The sequence below is a fragment of the Sebastes umbrosus genome, chromosome 10, assembly GCF_015220745.1.
Source record: "Sebastes umbrosus isolate fSebUmb1 chromosome 10, fSebUmb1.pri, whole genome shotgun sequence".
NCBI classification, from domain to species: domain Eukaryota; kingdom Metazoa; phylum Chordata; class Actinopteri; order Perciformes; family Sebastidae; genus Sebastes; species Sebastes umbrosus.
The window spans coordinates 11,868,827-11,886,227 of NC_051278.1; the positions used below are offsets into that span (position 1 = coordinate 11,868,827).

Sequence of the window (17,401 nt, forward strand, 5' to 3'; positions counted from 1 at the left end):
TTAGGGGAGCAAGCTGCCCTTTTGGTAAAGACTAAGAGGAGGAAAGCTGCCCTTTTGAAATTTAGGGGAGCAAGCTGCCCTTTTGGTAAAGACTAAGAGGAGGAAAGCTGCCCTTTTGAAATTTAGGGGAGCAAGCTGCCCTTTTGGTAAAGACTAAGAGGAGGAAAGCTGCCCTTTTTAAATTTAGGGGAGCAAGCTGCCCTTTTGGTAAAGACTAAGAGGAGGAAAGCTGCCCTTTTGAAATTTAGGGGAGCAAGCTGCCCTTTTGGTAAAGACTAAGAGGAGGAAAGCTGCCCTTTTGAAATTTAGGGGAGCAAGCTGCCCTTTTGGTAAAGACTAAGAGGAGGAAAGCTGCCCTTTTTAAATTTAGGGGAGCAAGCTGCCCTTTTGGTAAAGACTAAGAGGAGGAAAGCTGCCCTTTTGAAATTTAGGGGAGCAAGCTGCCCTTTTGGTAAAGACTAAGAGGAGGAAAGCTGCCCTTTTGAAAATTTAGGGGAGCAAGCTGCCCTTTTGGTAAAGACTAAGAGGAGGAAAGCTGCCCTTTTGAAATTTAGGGGAGCAAGCTGCCCTTTTGGTAAAGACTAAGAGGAGGAAAGCTGCCCTTTTTAAATTTAGGGGAGCAAGCTGCCCTTTTGGTAAAGACTAAGAGGAGGAAAGCTGCCCTTTTTAAATTTAGGGGAGCAAGCTGCCCTTTTGGTAAAGACTAAGAGGAGGAAAGCTGCCCTTTTGAAATTTAGGGGAGCAAGCTGCCCTTTTGGTAAAGACTAAGAGGAGGAAAGCTGCCCTTTTGAAATTTAGGGGAGCAAGCTGCCCTTTTGGTAAAGACTAAGAGGAGGAAAGCTGCCCTTTTAGTAATAAAAACTGTATGAGTGTACATTAATAACTAGTATTCAGAGGAAAATTAAAACTTACTGTTGATACTGGGCCAACATCGCTGGAACATCAAAGTGTCCAGTAGAAGCTTATGTTGGTAGGATCACAGCGAGGGGCATAGCGACCCATTTACTCTGAATCTAGTTACTGTCATAAACTGAATAAACCTGTGTGAAATAGTACTGGACAGAATGGACGGAGAATGTGACAAAGACTGTGAGGAACGGGGTGGCTGTGGGCCTCCCCGTTTATCATTTGGACAGCAATGGGCTAAAGTTAAGACCAATGTAATCTGTACATTTGATCCCAAGACTAGAAATAAAGAGACTCAAGACCTAGATGAGTGGTATAACATGACAGTGAAGGAAGGGCATTTTCCAGCCACGGTGAGATGCCAGTGATGAGAGCATTAATACAGGTGGTTCATAGAAAGCTGCTGCAAGCAAGACAAGACAAAGAAAAGTGACATATGTTTGTAAGGGGAAATTGAGGAAGAAAGAAGACGAGTTGGCAAGTAAATTGGTAAAATATAATGTGATACAGATGGCTGCACTATCAGCCTTAGGCAGCCAGACGAAAGCCACCCACGCAAAAACCGCTGAAGCAAAACCACTAGTGAATCCCTCACCCAGTCCTAGCGCACCCCCACCACCAAACCCACATACTAGCCAGCCGCCACATTACATGTCCCTCCATCAGCAGTACCCACCTGGCCCACATCCCAACCCCCCTCCTTATCCTCCTCCTACCCCTAGTCCGGTACCAACCCCACAGGACAGTGATTATACAAACGAAGTTATGGCACCATTGTTTCAAGTGTTAGGTGGTACTTTGGAACTTTAACCCCTACGCTACCTCCTTCGGTAATGCTATTAGACAAAAGTATCCCATACCAGCGGGTAAGCTCCACAGCTTGGTGTTTAAGATTAAGAACGGGGAGAGTGGACGCACGTTCATAGAAAGAGCAAAGACAGAGTGGGCGGGGGCTACGGGGGTGAACCCAGATAAAGAATCACAGCAGTCTCTGTTCAGAATAGCTCTGTTAAAACATGCTCCGGAAGGAGTTAAGAGAAAGATGCAAGAGAATCCAGATATGGCAGGGGCAAAATCATCAAGATGGGAAACACATTTCTGCCATCATCAGGATGCAGAAACCAAGGAGGAGGAAGAGGAAAATGAGTCATTAAAAGAGATGGTAGCTCAGTTGACTAAATTACAGTTGGCAGATGCACGGACTCGTGCGACAGATAAGAAAAAGGGAGGGAAAGAAAAAGATACCCAGATGGCTCAAATTGTAACACCAGCTCCAGCCCCGCCACAGAATCCTTATCCACTGCAGGGCCAGTCACAGGCTATGTATCAACCCCAGTATCATGTTCCTTACCAAGCTGCCCCATATCAGCAGCCCCCTTATCATGAAGGTCGGAATAGAGGCAGAGGGAGAGGAGGAGGAGGCAGGGGGAGGAGGTATGCCCAACCAAGAGGAGGCAGTTGTAACATCTGCGGAAACCCGGATCACTGGGCACGTGACTGTCCTCAGAAACAACAACAGCAGATGAGAGGGCCTCCACAGCAGTCATATCAGCCAACAATACAGACTTCACCAAACCAACAGCTAGCTCCAATGCAGGCATACAGCGGGTACTCTGCGCAGGGACCTCCACCTGGTCCATATACACCAGGAATGTTCCCATAGGGGTGCCCGACGGAGATGGAGGGCCAGGGGCTGGCAGAGCCCTGTCTCCAGTTGACAGTGAACGGAAAGCGAAGATGGTTCATGGTGGATACGGGAGCACGTTACTCCACCTTAGCTGAACCTATGTGTTCCCTTTCCTCTCACTATGTTTCCGTTTTGGGATTTTCCGGCACTGAACAAAGACTGCCTTTTACTGTTCCCCTTCCTGTCCGGCTTGGGAGACAGGTGATGGAGCACCCCTTTTTGTATGCACCTGATTGTCCACGTGATCTCCTGGGAAGAGATGTTTTGGCAGCACTGGGGGCTTCTGTACATTGTTCACCAGAAGCTGTGATAGTGAGTTTCCCCGGAGGAGAAGAAATGGTGTGCTCCTCGCCCTCCAGTGCTGATCGCATGTGCATATTGAGTCCTGATACCTCACCTGATGCCCCACCACCCTGTGCAGACATATATTGGGCCCTGCTAGCCGACAGAAACCCTCTGATTGACTTTTACAACATGTGGCAACCATGGATTAGGGCTCTACACCCTTACCTCCCTGTTCCCGATCCTCCCCACTGCACTCTGAATTATGACAGAAATAATGATCTTATGTATCAAGATGAGTTCCAACAGAACCTGTTAGATACAACTTGGGGGATAGGAGTAAGAAATGTTTATATAGCACCAGCAGGAGTAGCAGCCGCAGTAAAACTAACCCCAGCACAAGAACAATGGTATCGCATGTCAGAAGAAGCTGTTCCCCATGTGTCCCTAGCCATAGCTCCAAAACATCAGGCTAAAGACTTAGGCCCCATGGTTAAAGCAGCAGTCGCTCTGACAGACTGGGTTCCCATTTCCCTTTTGGGGGTTTCAATCTCACCATCCTCTAACATATATAGACTCTCCTTTTACAATGCAGTGTCAGGTATTTGCAAACATGAGTTACTAACACGCCACCACGGTAGGGAGATGTTAGATGGTGAAGGAGCCACTTCCATGTTGGCAACTCTCCCTTCCTCACTGTGGTCTACGGGCCCCTTTGATGTTGGCAGGTGCAGCATGGAACCGGTAACTTTCGAGATGAATACTTACTGCCCTATCTGGAGACCTCAGTATAAGCATAAAGTGGAAGCAGCCCAGGGTATCTCCCCTACGATTGAAGGACTGATAAAGGCGGGAGTATTAAGAAAATCTTACTCTCAGTGGAACACTCCCATTTTGCCAGTAATCAAACCCTCCGGCTCATACAGAATGGCTCATGATTTAAGAGCCATCAATGAGCTGGTTTTGACTCCTGTTACACCAGTACCGAACCCCCACTCTGCTCTCTCGATGCTCACCCCAGCCCATGCATCTTTCACATGTATAGATTTGGCTAACACCTTCTTTTGCCTGCCCTTAGCAGATCATTTACAGGACATTTTCTCATTTACATATGAAGGCCAAAGGCTGACATATAATGTGTTACCTCTTGATGGGAAACAATCTGCTCAGGCAGCAGAACTTACGGCTGTAGTTTGTGCTCTGCGGTTAGCGGAAGGGAAGGCAGTGAATATTTTCACAGACTCTGCGTATGTGTGCAATGCAATTCACAGAGATATGTCTGGCTGGGTGCAAGCGGGTTTTAAGACTAGTCAGAATAAACCTATGGCTCATGAGGAGTTGATGAAAGAGTTGTTGGAAGCAATCCAGTTACCACAGAGGGTAGCTGTGATCAAAGTGAAAGGACACAGTCAGGGCACTGAAGGAATTCCCCTCAGGGAGTCGTCACCTTCATGCGTGTTGGTTTATCTTCTAAGCAGCTGCAAGCTCAGAGTAAATCATAAACAAATACAAGTAAGTTTAAAGCATAATCAGTATCAATTTATTCCGAAGATATACTCATCAAAGTTGCACAGAGTTATTACAGAAGTTCTGGATTCATCAATGTGTCCCTGATACCATGCAACACGGTTGTCAGTTCGCAGAGAATGAACCCCGAGCTCTGCTATACGTTTACCTTTATACACATTAGCAGGCGAACCCTGGGGAAGGGGTCAGGCTTTCTGCAGACCCAATACACAACATTATTTGCATGGTCATCCTGTCCCTTCCCCCATCCGCTTTTACCCCCAAGGCCCTTTCGTCCTTGTAGCTATTCCTTTTACAGGCCCACTCAACATTCCATCACGAGATAATCCATGTGATCATTCTTGCCCCGTCTTACATCAGTCAATTATCTGTAGACAGTCTAAGCCTAGTATTTAACACCAAACTCGCTAAACTCACAACATAATTAAGTTTGTTACACAACAACAGTTTTATCATGATATATTTCCAACAATTCCTCTTTTGAACTTGTCCAAGTTCACTTCTGTCCTAGAAATATATTCTCATGAGGCATTCATCATTATTATACTATATACAGTGTTACAGTTTTTTACACAGAGTTATCATCTACCACCTCGTCCTCTGAGTCATGATCATGGAACTCTATGTTGAGTAACCCCTGTGCTTCTGTTGGTGAACACATATTCATTTGATAGGCAGGTAGTTGATCAGGACGCCTTTTCTCTATGGCAGTTACTATAACCTTCTCCGTCAAATGGCGGATACAAGGAATGCAACAACAACCGCATAAAACCAGACATGCCATTACCACTAAAATGGACGAAAAAAGGGAAATTATCATAGACTTCCATTTCCCAAATTTGTGTCTCATACAGCTCTTTTTAAGCATACAGATATAGAATGTATAACATAAGATGAATCATCACCAACGTTATTACCAAAATAGAAAAAGAAAATACAGTCGACTTGCCCGTCTGGCGACATCGAGATTTAAAATCTGAAAAGAGAGTTTTATAGTCACGCTTTTACTGTTCATGTGTCTTCTTCTGTGTTCTTCTCTGGTGTCCCTGCAGAGATGCTTGCATCTACCCCTGGTGCTGATCCTTTGTCCGGTTCATCTGGTGGTGTAGTTGGCTCGTCCACTCCTCCGCTGATCAGATCTGCCTTTGGCGGTGGATTTTTTGTTGAGCTGCACTGGGTTAAGTGCCACCATACGCCACCTTTCCCTTTGAGTTGGACTGCTGTTGTTGTTCGTGCGGTCACTTGGTGTGGACCCGTCCACCGTGGCTCCGACCACTTCCTCTTTAACACCTTCAACCAAAGGTGTTCCGGTGGACCCGCTGGGGTGGTTTTCAACACGGGAGGATCAGGATGGGGGGCACCTGGACAAGAAAAAGCTGATACAATAGCATTAACCGACTGATAATACGGGCGGTAACCAACAGCAGGAAGTACACAAAAAGGATGCGAAGGACCGGGAAATGGTCTGCCACAGGTTAGTTCAAAGGGAGTCAAACCTGTAGAGGTGTTTACAGAGGATCTGATGGCCAGGAGCACAATAGGCAAAGCATCTGGCCAGGACATCCCCGTGGTTTTACAGACTTTCAATAGTTTACCCTTTATAGTCCGATTAGCCCGTTCAACTTTGCCTTGCGATTCTGGGTGGTACACTGAGCCAAACTTATGTTGAAGACCTAAGACCGTTTCCACCGTCCTTAGGTCTTTGTTTTTGAAATGAGAACCATTATCGGATCTGATTAGTTTTGGAAAACCATGTTTTGGTATATAATCGTTAACCAGGCATTTTATGACTGATTTCGCGTCCTCTTTTCCAGTGGGATAGGCCTCAATCCACCTGGAAAAGGCATCTACAATTACCAAGAGAAACCTTTTCCCCCCAGCCCGGACACCCATGTCAGTGAAATCCATAATCACTTGTTCCCCCGGACCCTGTGGTTTCGGATATGTGCCCACTGGAGGCTTGTCCGTGGGTCTTATGTTACACGCCTGACAAACAGCACACTGTTGTACAAAATCCACCACAACTTTCCTCTTTTGAGGGAACCACCATGCATCCAATGCGAACATCATTATTGCTACTCCTGCGTGGCATAAACCATGAGTCTGTTTCAACATTGACGGGATCCATCCCTCGGGCATGACAGTTTTCCCATTCTTCTGCCATAAGCCAGTGAAACAATCAGAGGCACCTGCGTCTTCCCAGGATTTTTTCTCATGCTCGGGAGCGTCCTCCTGAGCTTTTTGTACATCATCTATAAAACTTCCTATGTTTTCAGCTAATAACATTATGCATTCAGCGACATACCCTGCAGCAGCCTTTGCTGCTTCATCGGCAGCGTTATTCCCAATGCTCTCTGGATCACTACCCTGTGAGTGTCCTTTTACCTTTACCACAGCCACCTTCTCCGGAAGGTGGACAGCAGCCAATAAGTCTTTCATGAGTCCTTCATGAGCCATAGATTTATTTCCGCTTGTTTTGAATCCTGCCTGGACCCAACCTGACATATCCCTGTGTATTGCGTTACATACATAAGCTGAATCTGTAAAAATATTGACAGTTTTACCCTCGGCCAATCTAAGAGCACATATCATGGCAGTTAGCTCAGCAGCTTGAGCTGATTGTTTGCCCTCAAGTGGGGCAGATGACATGGTTACAGGATTTGCACCGTCGTCAGTACAGGATACAACAGCATATCCAGCTTTAAGTCCCTCTGTAGGGTGCCTGAAACAGCAGCCGTCAGTGAAAAGGCTAAGATCAGGATTGGTTAGCGGTAAAGCGTCGAGTTCTGGTCTCAATTTCACAAAAGGTTCGGATTTTTCAGCACATAAATGTTTTTCTCCCCCCCCCTTCAACCATATTGTCTGCCATGTTACAGCCTTCGTGTACAAAGGAAACATGTGGTTTTGATAATATCTGTAAGATCTTGGTTTGACGCAATGGAGTGAGAGTGAAACACGCTGATGTAACGTAGGCTACAGTACTATGGGAAGTGAGAATTTGGAGTGGGTGGTGCATGACGATATGACCCACTTTCTCCACTATTTTAGCCAGTGCAGCTGCATATCTTACACAGGGACTAGCTCTCTGCTCTGGTGTGTCCAGTAAAATACTGCAGTAATAGAGTACTTTCCTGTCCCCTCTTTGCTTCTGAAATAGAACACCATGTGCTGTGGAGAGCTGTTCCGAAACGTCAAGATGAAAGGGCTGGGAGTAATCAGGGAGGGCTAAAGCAGCCGCCTCAGCCATCTCTTGTTTCAGTCTGATGAACCCCTCCTCCCCTTCTTGCGACCATTCCAGTTCTGCAGTAAGATTCCTCATCCCAGCCATAGTTACCATTTGTCTTAGTAACTGTGTGTCTCCTGCATAGTTAGGAATATACTGTCTGGAATAACCAGTTAGACCTAGAAATGATAACATTTCCTTCACCGTTCGTGGTTTTGGGTGATGCAAAATCGACTCTCTGTGTGCAGGTGACATAGCAGTGCCTTTAGCTGTAATCATTCTTCCCAAGAATGATACCTGCGCTCTGCAACACTGGAGTTTTTCTTTAGAGACCTTATAGCCACAACTATGTAGTCTTAACAACAACACATGCCTAGGGTCGCCCTAACCCTCGGCCGAGGGTGCTGCCACCAGCAAGTCGTCAACATACTGTACAATAAAACATCCTTCTGGGAGTTCCAACCCTTTTAAGTGTTGTCTCAATGTTTCATTAAAAATAGAGGGTGAGAGGATAAACCCCTGTGGTAAGACATTATAGGTTAATCTTTGTCCCTCATAGGTAAATGAAAAAATATCCTGTAAATGTTCTGCTAATGGTAGACAGAAAAAAGCATTAGCCAGATCTATACACGTAAAGAAGGTGTGAGCCGGAGTGAGCATTGAGAGAGCAGAGTGGGGGTTGGGCACTGGTGTGACTTGAGTCAACACCTCCTTGTTTATGACTCTAAGGTCATGAGCCATTCGATACGATCCAGAGGGCTTTATTACCGGCAGGATGGGCGTATTCCACTGTGAATACGATTTTCTTAACACCCCTGCTTTTATTAGGCCCTTAATGGTAGGAGAGATCCCTTTTGCTGCTTCTACTTTATGTTTGTATTGTGGTTTCCAAATGGGACAGTATGAGTTCATTTCAAAGGTCACTGGTTCCATATTGCATCTCCCCACATCGAATGGTCCTGTAGACCACAAAGAGGAAGGGAGAGTAGCCAACATGGAAGTAGCTCCTTCCCCATCGGTCATTTCACATCCGTGATGACGCTGCAACGAGACATTCTCACATCTTCCCCTTACGGTCCCAAAATATGATATTTTGTAATGTCTTCCCTGGTCAGCCACCCATACTCCCTTTAATGTGGTTTCCTCCCATCCGGTGAGGTGCCCTGCTTCTTTACACATATTTCCTAAGTCTTTTGCTTGATGTTTTGGAGCTAATGCTAATGAGATATGGGGAACAGCATAATCTGAAAGACGGTACCATTCCGTTTGCTCTGGGGTTAGAGACACTACAGCGGCCACCCCTTGTGGTCCTATTATAATGTCTGTCACCTGTAAACACCATTCTTTATCAGCTAACTGCTGTTGAAACTCATCTTGATATTGTAAGTTACTTTCCCTGTCATAATTTAGTGTGCAGTGGGGAGGATCAGGAACGGGGAGATAGGGATGAAGGGCTCGAATCCATGGTTGCCACTGTAGATAAAAGACCAGTAGAGGGTTTGGGTCATCCAAGAGAACCCAATATATCTCAGCCATGGGTTCTATGTTCTGTGGGTCTGATAGTTCTTTTAACATCATTTGATGTGTTTTCCCTGCTGACCCGGAACAGTGTACTATTTGTCCATTCGGGAATTCCACTGATATTCCTTCCTTGGAACAATGTACTGAAGCTCCCAGTGCAGCCAGCACATCTCTTCCCAAAAGATCTCTAGGACATTCTGGTGCATATAAAAAAGAATGCATCAAACTCTGAGTTCCATTTTTAACAGTGAGGGGTACCGTAAAAGGTAACTGTTGTTCCTGGCCGGAAAACCCTAAACAGACACATAGTGAGAGGATAGTTGGCACTGTGGTTCTGCCATGGTTGAATACCGGGCTCCGGTATCCACCATGAACCATCTTCTTTTTCCGTTCACTGTTAATTGTAAGCAAGGTTCGGCCAATCCCTGCTCTTTTCTGCTTTCTAGGCTTCCCTATAGTCCCCAGGGTGGGGGCTGTTGATAGAGGGAAGCCTGAACTGGTGCGTACTGCTGGTTGGGAGCCTGTGGGGGTGGGGGTGGGGGTGGCCCACCCTGACTCTGCTGCTGGTTGTTGCTGGGACATTCTCTTGCCCAATGATCCAGGCTTCCACATAGGAAGCAACCTCCTCCTCCATGGGGTCCTCCTCTTCCTCTTCCTCGTCCTCCCCCCCTTCCTCTTCCTCTATTCTGTCCCTGTCTGTTCTGATAAGGTGCATATTGAAACGGGGCAGGTGGTGGGGGGCCATACTGCTGGGGTGCGTAATATTGCGGATATGGTGAAACTGGAAGTGGGGCAGGTGCGGGAGGTGGGATAGGTGCAGGTGTTTGCACCATTTGTTTCTGTTTTTTGTTCTTCTTATCCTCTGTAGCACTGTCCCTAGCTGATGCTAACTGTAGTTTCGCTAATTGTGCCACTATTTCCCTCATTTCCCCCATCTCACTATCTTTCTTATCCTCATGTTTGCTCCAATGATGTAGGAAGTGTGTTTCCCATTTCCCCACATCAGCCCCATGCATATCGGGATTATTATCCATAGCGTCTTTCACTCCGTGGGGTGCATACTTTAGGACTGCAGCCCTGAATGGGTGTTGGTGATTTACTTTATCTGGATTATGTCCAGATGCATCTGCCCATTCTTTTCTACACCTATTTAGATATTGTCTTCCGGATTCGTCTGGCTTTATTTTGAAGACCAAGCTATGTAATTTTCCTGCAGGTATGGGATATTTTGCCCTTATACTGTCCCCTAAAGGAGTGGCATAGCTTGCCCAGGGTCTGTCATCATTCACTCGAGTGGTGTTTGCTTCTTCCTCTAATTCTCTTTGAACCCATGTTGACACTCCTCCCCCGCCCATAAGTGCTCTCACATCTCCCATAGAGAGTTCCACACCCCGAGTCTGCGCGTCCAATGCTCTTAACCATGCTCCTCCTCCTTCTGTTAGTTCGGGCATTAAAGCCAAAATAGCCCCTTTATCTCCAGCCCCAAATGGCTGATATCTAGGGCCACCTGTACCCTGGACTATTGGGAGCATATGTTGTGCGGATTTCTTCATTACTTTATTATCTGGTCCTCTTTTTCTCAATTCATACCCATGTAATGGCCCACCATCGGTGTCTAATTGGGCAGTAAATCGTCCAGACAGTATACCAGGTTCGTCATTACCATTATTTCCTCTCTCATACAGTTGTGGTTTTTCCCCAGACCTTTGCCAATGAAACTGTTCCTTACCATCTTCCCTTTCTCTGTCATCTTCCCTCCTTGACCTCTCTCTTTCATCCTGCCTCATCGATCTCTCCCTCTCCCTGCTGGACGTATACAGGGGTCCTGTCCTCATACACAGACTCATAGTGTCAGATGAGTCACCACCGTCACTATGCTCGTCTTTCCCGCATGCTTCTTCTAAGTCTTGTTGTAATTCTCTTTCTTCCGCTATCCTTCTTCTTCTTATTTCCTCCCACATTCTATCCTCCTCCTTCTCGTTACGTTTCTTTTCATCCTTCTCTTCCTTTCTTCTTCTTTTCCCCTGCTCAGTTTCTTCTTCATCTACCCGCCTACCCTTAGGGTCAGAGGATTTGCTTGGGGGGACGACCATCAGTGGTGATATGGGAGATGTTAAGTTCTGTTCTGAGATTGTCTCCCCCATTAGATCCACAACCCCAGGCTGATTTCCCACTCTGTTTAACCCTAGCAGGCCTATTTCTAGGAGCCGGGTCCTTCTTTCTAAATCTTCTCTACTTCTTGTATCTTGGGATCTTCTTCTAACCATAGTCTGCCCCCGTTTACTTTGAACAGAGGCATTTGGATAGTCACGATAGGTTTTGGAGGGTCGGGTTCATCAGTCTCTGGGGGAGGGAGTGGGGGAGGGAAGTCTTTGTCAACATATGGGGGAGGTGTAGTTGGTGTTTCTCTCATTATCATTTGATGTTGTGGCATGGGGGGAGGATCGGGGAATGGGTCAGGATAATCACCTAGTTTAGGGTACAGAGTACTCTCTGTCTTAGGCTGTTGTTTTTCCTTTTTTGAAGACCACTGATGGCCTAATTCAGTCACTGAGGCCAGATACACACCATTAACCTTGGCCAGAGCTTTGGCCTTTTGTTCTACTAATTTTTTTGCTTTTGCTCGTGTGAACATGTTGCTGTTTTTCAATTGTTTTCTACTTTCAGCCAAATCGTCTTGCTGCTTTGATATGGTCTTTCGAACTGCCAGGGTAACAGCTGCCTTAGAGTCCTCTTTGGGAAACTCCTCTTTTTCTATCATTCCTTTGAACCAGTCATCCAAATCCCTAGTTCGTTCTGCCCTTTTCCTTGGGTCAAAGGTGCATATCACATTTGTCCTTACTTTCGCCCACTGTTGGCCGAAGGTTAACCCACTTTTGTTACAACCGCCTTTCTCCTCCCAATCTTTGTCAAATTCTCCGTCCATTCTGTCCAGTACTATTTCACACAGGTTTATTCAGTTTATGACAGTAACTAGATTCAGAGTAAATGGGTCGTTATGCCCCCACCACAGATCCCACCAACACAAGCTTCTACTAACGGTCTCCCATCAGCGGTGCTGGCCCGATATCTGAGGCAGTTTTAATTTTCCTCTGAATACTAGTTATTAATGTACACTCATACAGGCGCTCCAAGCGCTATTTTTACTAAACTCTAACGTCCCAGACGTTACTAAACTAGCGCTCCAAGAGCACTACTCTAGCGCTCCAAGCGCAGCGTTCCAAACGCTTTTCTAACGTCCCAGACGTTACTAAAAGGGCAACTTCCCTCCTTTTAGTTTTCAAACAGTAGTGATATCAGAGTAATTGGGTCGTTATGCCCCCACCACAGATCCCACCAACACAAGCTTCTACTAACGGTCTCCCGTCAGCGGTGCTGGCCCGGTATCTGAGGCAGTTTTAAATTTCCTCTGATGTACACTATCAATACAGTTTATTAGTGTTCCAAACACCACAGTACGGATCCCAGATCCTTTTTAACTAAGATCCCAGATCATTAGCGGATCCCAGATCCTTTTTAACTAAGATCCCAGATCATTAGCGGATCCCAGATCCTTATTAACTAAGATCCCAGATCATTAGCGGATCCCAGATCCTTTAGGATCCCAGATCCTTTTAACTATGCAACTTGATGTTTTTAAATAAACAGAGATGTGTCTTACTCAGCAAGAGAGATTAAATTTAGAGCCTATGCCAATATGCAGATTTGATTTAACAGGTTCTGCTTACCTTTTGCCTTGTAGTCAGGGATCCCTTATTCTCTCTCTCACTGAGTCGTCCAGTCTCTGGCTCGCGTCGCACAGAGTTATTACAGAAGTTCTGGATTCATCAATGTGTCCCTGATACCATGCAACACGGTTGTCAGTTCGCAGAGAATGAACCCCGAGCTCTGCTATACGTTTACCTTTATACACATTAGCAGGCGAACCCTGGGGAAGGGGTCAGGCTTTCTGCAGACCCAATACACAACATTATTTGCATGGTCATCCTGTCCCTTCCCCCATCCGCTTTTACCCCCAAGGCCCTTTCGTCCTTGTAGCTATTCCTTTTACAGGCCCACTCAACATTCCATCACGAGATAATCCATGTGATCATTCTTGCCCCGTCTTACATCAGTCAATTATCTGTAGACAGTCTAAGCCTAGTATTTAACACCAAACTCGCTAAACTCACAACATAATTAAGTTTGTTACACAACAACAGTTTTATCATGATATATTTCCAACAATACTGACTTAGAGAGTATAGGAAACGAAGCAGCTGATGCAGCCGCTAAAAAGGCGGCAGGGTATTTACCTACTATGATGGTCATGACCACAGCAGATCTCGGTTCTGAGATAACTGATTTCTCCATTATACAAGCTCAAGAATCTGCCACAGCAGCAGAACGAACCATCTGGGAAGATAAGGGAGCTATAGAACAGTTTGATGGTATATGGTATAACGGAGATCAAATAGTTATGCTCCCCTGTTGGGTGTCCTCAATATTGACTCAGACTCATGGACTTGACCATAAAAGCCACAAACAGATGTTACGAGATCTCCGCCACTGGTGGATTCCCCGGAAACATGCTACTATAACTGACTTCTTGACTAAGTGTGACGTATGTAGTACATGTAACATCAGACCTACCATCACTCCTAGGGCAGGAAAACATCCTTCTCCCACTGCCCCGGGACAGGAAATCTTTATTGATTTCACAGATATGGGAGTAAGGGCTGGGGGGAAAAGATTCCTCCTAGTAATTATGGACGCATTTTCACGTTGGGTTGAGGCCTACCCTACGGGAAAAGAGGACGCAAAATCAGTCATTAAATGTCTGGTGAATGAGTACATTCCGAAACATGGGTTTCCTAAATTGATCAGGTCAGATAATGGTTCACATTTCAAAAATAAAGACCTGCAATCTGTTGAAAAGGCTCTGGGACTACAACACAAATTTGGCACTGTGTACCACCCAGAATCGCAAGGAAAAGTTGAACGTGCTAATCAGACCATTAAGTTAAAACTGCTAAAAATCGTTCGCACGACTGGGCTCCCTTGGACTGAAGCCCTGCCCATTGCATTGATAGGCATCAGAGACTCGGTCAATCGGTCAACAGGACTCACACCATTTGAGCTTACGTGTGGCCGACCTTTCCCAGGGCCGTCCCAAAACCCCTCTCCCCTTCCTGACCTCGGTTACAGACCATACTATTTGAAGGTTAATGCTCTTGTGTCAGCTCTCTCCTATACAGGTGACAAACCTGTCACCCCTGTCACAGAGGACGTTCCAGGACCTGACCCTGGACCCCCGGAACACCTTTGGTTGAAGGTGTTAAAGAGGAAGTGGTCGGAGCCACGTTGGACAGGCCCACACAAGGTTCTGGCCAGAACTGCAACAGCTGTGCAGCTTGCAGGAAAAGGACTCAACTGGTGGCACCTAACACAGTGCTCCAGCAGCAGGACAGGACCTGAAGCAGAGGAGGCAGCCCCACAAGGAGCCCAGGCTACGTGAAAAGAGGGTCACGTATAATTTTTTATTTTTCATATACTGTATAAACTGTGACTGTGATGAGATACACATAAGGGAAAGAAGGTTACAAGGTCTTGCCTGTATTTACAGTTAAATCAGGCTAACATGGTTGTTTAGGTGGACTCATCTAGGTGGTTTTTGAAAAACATTATATATCACATTGTATTAAAAATTGTTGCTTAGAATAAATGCTAAAATAGACAAAAATAGACAAAAATAGATAAAAATAGATAAAAAAGAGAAACCAGGGGTGGGGAGAATCCACCAGAGAGAAATTTCACTTCCTTTCCCAAACCAGTATAAAATAGGATCACCCAGATAAAAGTTTTTCAGTTGCGCGCAGGAAAACAAACTAGAAGCATCATGCAGTACGACAAACTGCTAGTAGCGTTTACTGTAGCATTTGTGTTTACCTCTCTTGTCCTCGTTCATTTCATATTACTATCTTAATGCAATTCATGTATTTTCGTGTTTTCAGTTACCATTTTAGTTATTCATGATAAAAGGATAAAGAATAACCTGGGAAAGCACAGACTGTACTAGTTTAGATACATTACTTATCATCCTCGCCTCTGCACTCTGCTAAAACTGGCTAATCACAAGTAACTCTTTAACAATAGACAATGCTTTCACTCAGAAGCAGGGTGGAAGGTGTGGGCTACAAGGGGGGGAAGGCTAAACCAAGATTATAAAGAATGATGTAGTGAGGTAGCTTCCCTAATGAATATAAACTAGCTGACCAAATAGCTGCAGGTTTTGAAAACATACCTATAATAAGTGCTCTGATCCCTATCACTCCTAACAAAAATGTTGACCGCATTAACTACATCCACTATAATGTTCTCCGTTTGACTAATCTAACCCGTGATGCAATTGCCGGACTAGCTGAACAAATGGCTCCTACGTCACTGATGGTGATCCAAAATAGAATGGCATTAGATATGCTGCTGGCAGAGAAAGGCGGTGTATGCTCAATGTTCCAAGACTCATGTTGTATTTTCATCCCTAACAATACAGCGCCGGACGGGACTGTAACTAAGGCGCTAGAGGGGCTCCGGATGACTCAGGTATCAACAGCCCCATTAACGACTGGTTAGACCGTACCTTTGGGAAATGGAAGTCCATGGTGGTATCTCTATTCTCCTCAATCCTTGCTGTGTGTGCATGCTTAGTATTATGCGGTTGTTGCTGTATTCCATGTATTCGCCACCTCACTGAGCGTGTGATTATTTCTGCTGTGCAACGAAAGCATCCGGATGCACCTCCTTCTTATCAGATGGCCATGTTCCAAGCGGAGAGACAGGGTCTCCTGGAAATGGTGGGGGATAGTGAAGATGTTGATCCTGAAGAGGTTGTGTGATGATGCTTATAATTAATACATCTGTACGTAACATTATCTATGCTTATAATAAATATATCTGTATGTAACATTATCTGTAGGTGAACTTAGTTAAGTTCAAAAGAGGGTCTGTTGGATTTATTATGTACAAAAGTGCTTACAATGACCTGCAATAACCTGATTGTTGGATTTGTTGTGCTTGAAGTGTTTGCGAGGACAGGAAGGCACGCGGGAACTGCATGCTCTGTTCTTTTTGCAAGGTCAAGGAGAGAAAGGAGTCAGAAGGAGATAACAAAGAAGAAGATATGCAGCAAAAATATCACGTGTCATAAGCTCATGAATATTACTATTGTGTAAACCATGAATAGGCTGGATCAGGGATAGCTCGGGGTTCAGACTTCGCGAACTGACCCATGCACTGTATGTTGTCAGGGACACGTAGGTTGGATCCAGATATCTGTAAACTCTTTTATTTTACTTATGCAACATTAATTGTTCGGAATAAATTGTATTATTATGCTTTAACCCGTCTGTTTGGAAAATCTCTTTGTCACACAAGATTAACCAGCACGTAACTGGGCCTTGACCTCTCGGAGGTAGAAGGCCAGTTCCTTCAGTTTCTGGTCACCTGATGAAAGTCCAATATTCTCTCTCTTTTAGCTCTGTTTTTGGTCTCCTCCAGCTCCTGAGAAAAATATCCGTCTCTTTAGCTGCTAAATGCTCCACTATATTCACCAGCTAGTTGCTAACTTTGTCTGTTTGCTACTGAGAAAGGTAGCTGTCTGCTGAAGCCGAAAGCAACAGAGCGTTGAGAGTGAACTAGAACAGTAAAGTTGTGGGTCGGACAGCTAAACAATGAACCGAAGGGAGCTGCAGGTTCAATATCATCACCACAAGCGACTCCTTTGACATTGTCACATTGTTATGCCTCCGCGCTGGCGACAACCGTGGCCGGAGGCATTATGTTTTCGGGTTGTCCGCACATACGTACGTACGTCCAGTCCATTCTTGTGAACGTGATATCTCAGGAATAACTGGAGGGAATTTCTTCAGATTTGGCACAAATGTCCACCTGGACTCAAGGATGAACCGATTAGATTTTGGCGGTCAAAGGTCACTGTTACCTCATGTCTGTCCCATTCTCGTGAACACGGTATCTCAGGAGCGCTTTGAGGGAATTTCTTCAAATTTGGCATAAACGTCCACCTGGACTCAAGGATGAACTGATTTGATTTTGGTAGTCAAATGTCAAAGGTCAAGGTCACTGTGACCTCACGTCTGTCCCATTCTTGTGATGTCTCAGAAACGCCATGAGGAAATTTCTTCAAATTTGGCAAAAACGTACACTTGAACTTAAGGATGAATTCATTTGATTTTGGTGGTCAAAGGTCACTTTGACTT

The 17,401-nt window shown here is 45.4% G+C and overlaps 1 long non-coding RNA gene across 1 annotated transcript in view; it reads right to left on the bottom strand.

Annotated features, from left to right (window-relative positions):
* Nucleotides 1-12,947: 12,947 nt before the first annotated feature.
* Nucleotides 12,948-17,401, bottom strand: part of LOC119495880 — a 28,532-nt gene continuing 24,078 nt past the window's right edge. The window contains exon 3 of the long non-coding RNA XR_005208586.1: nt 12,948-13,375. This is a non-coding gene — a long non-coding RNA (uncharacterized LOC119495880). The remainder of the gene's footprint in view (nt 13,376-17,401) is intronic.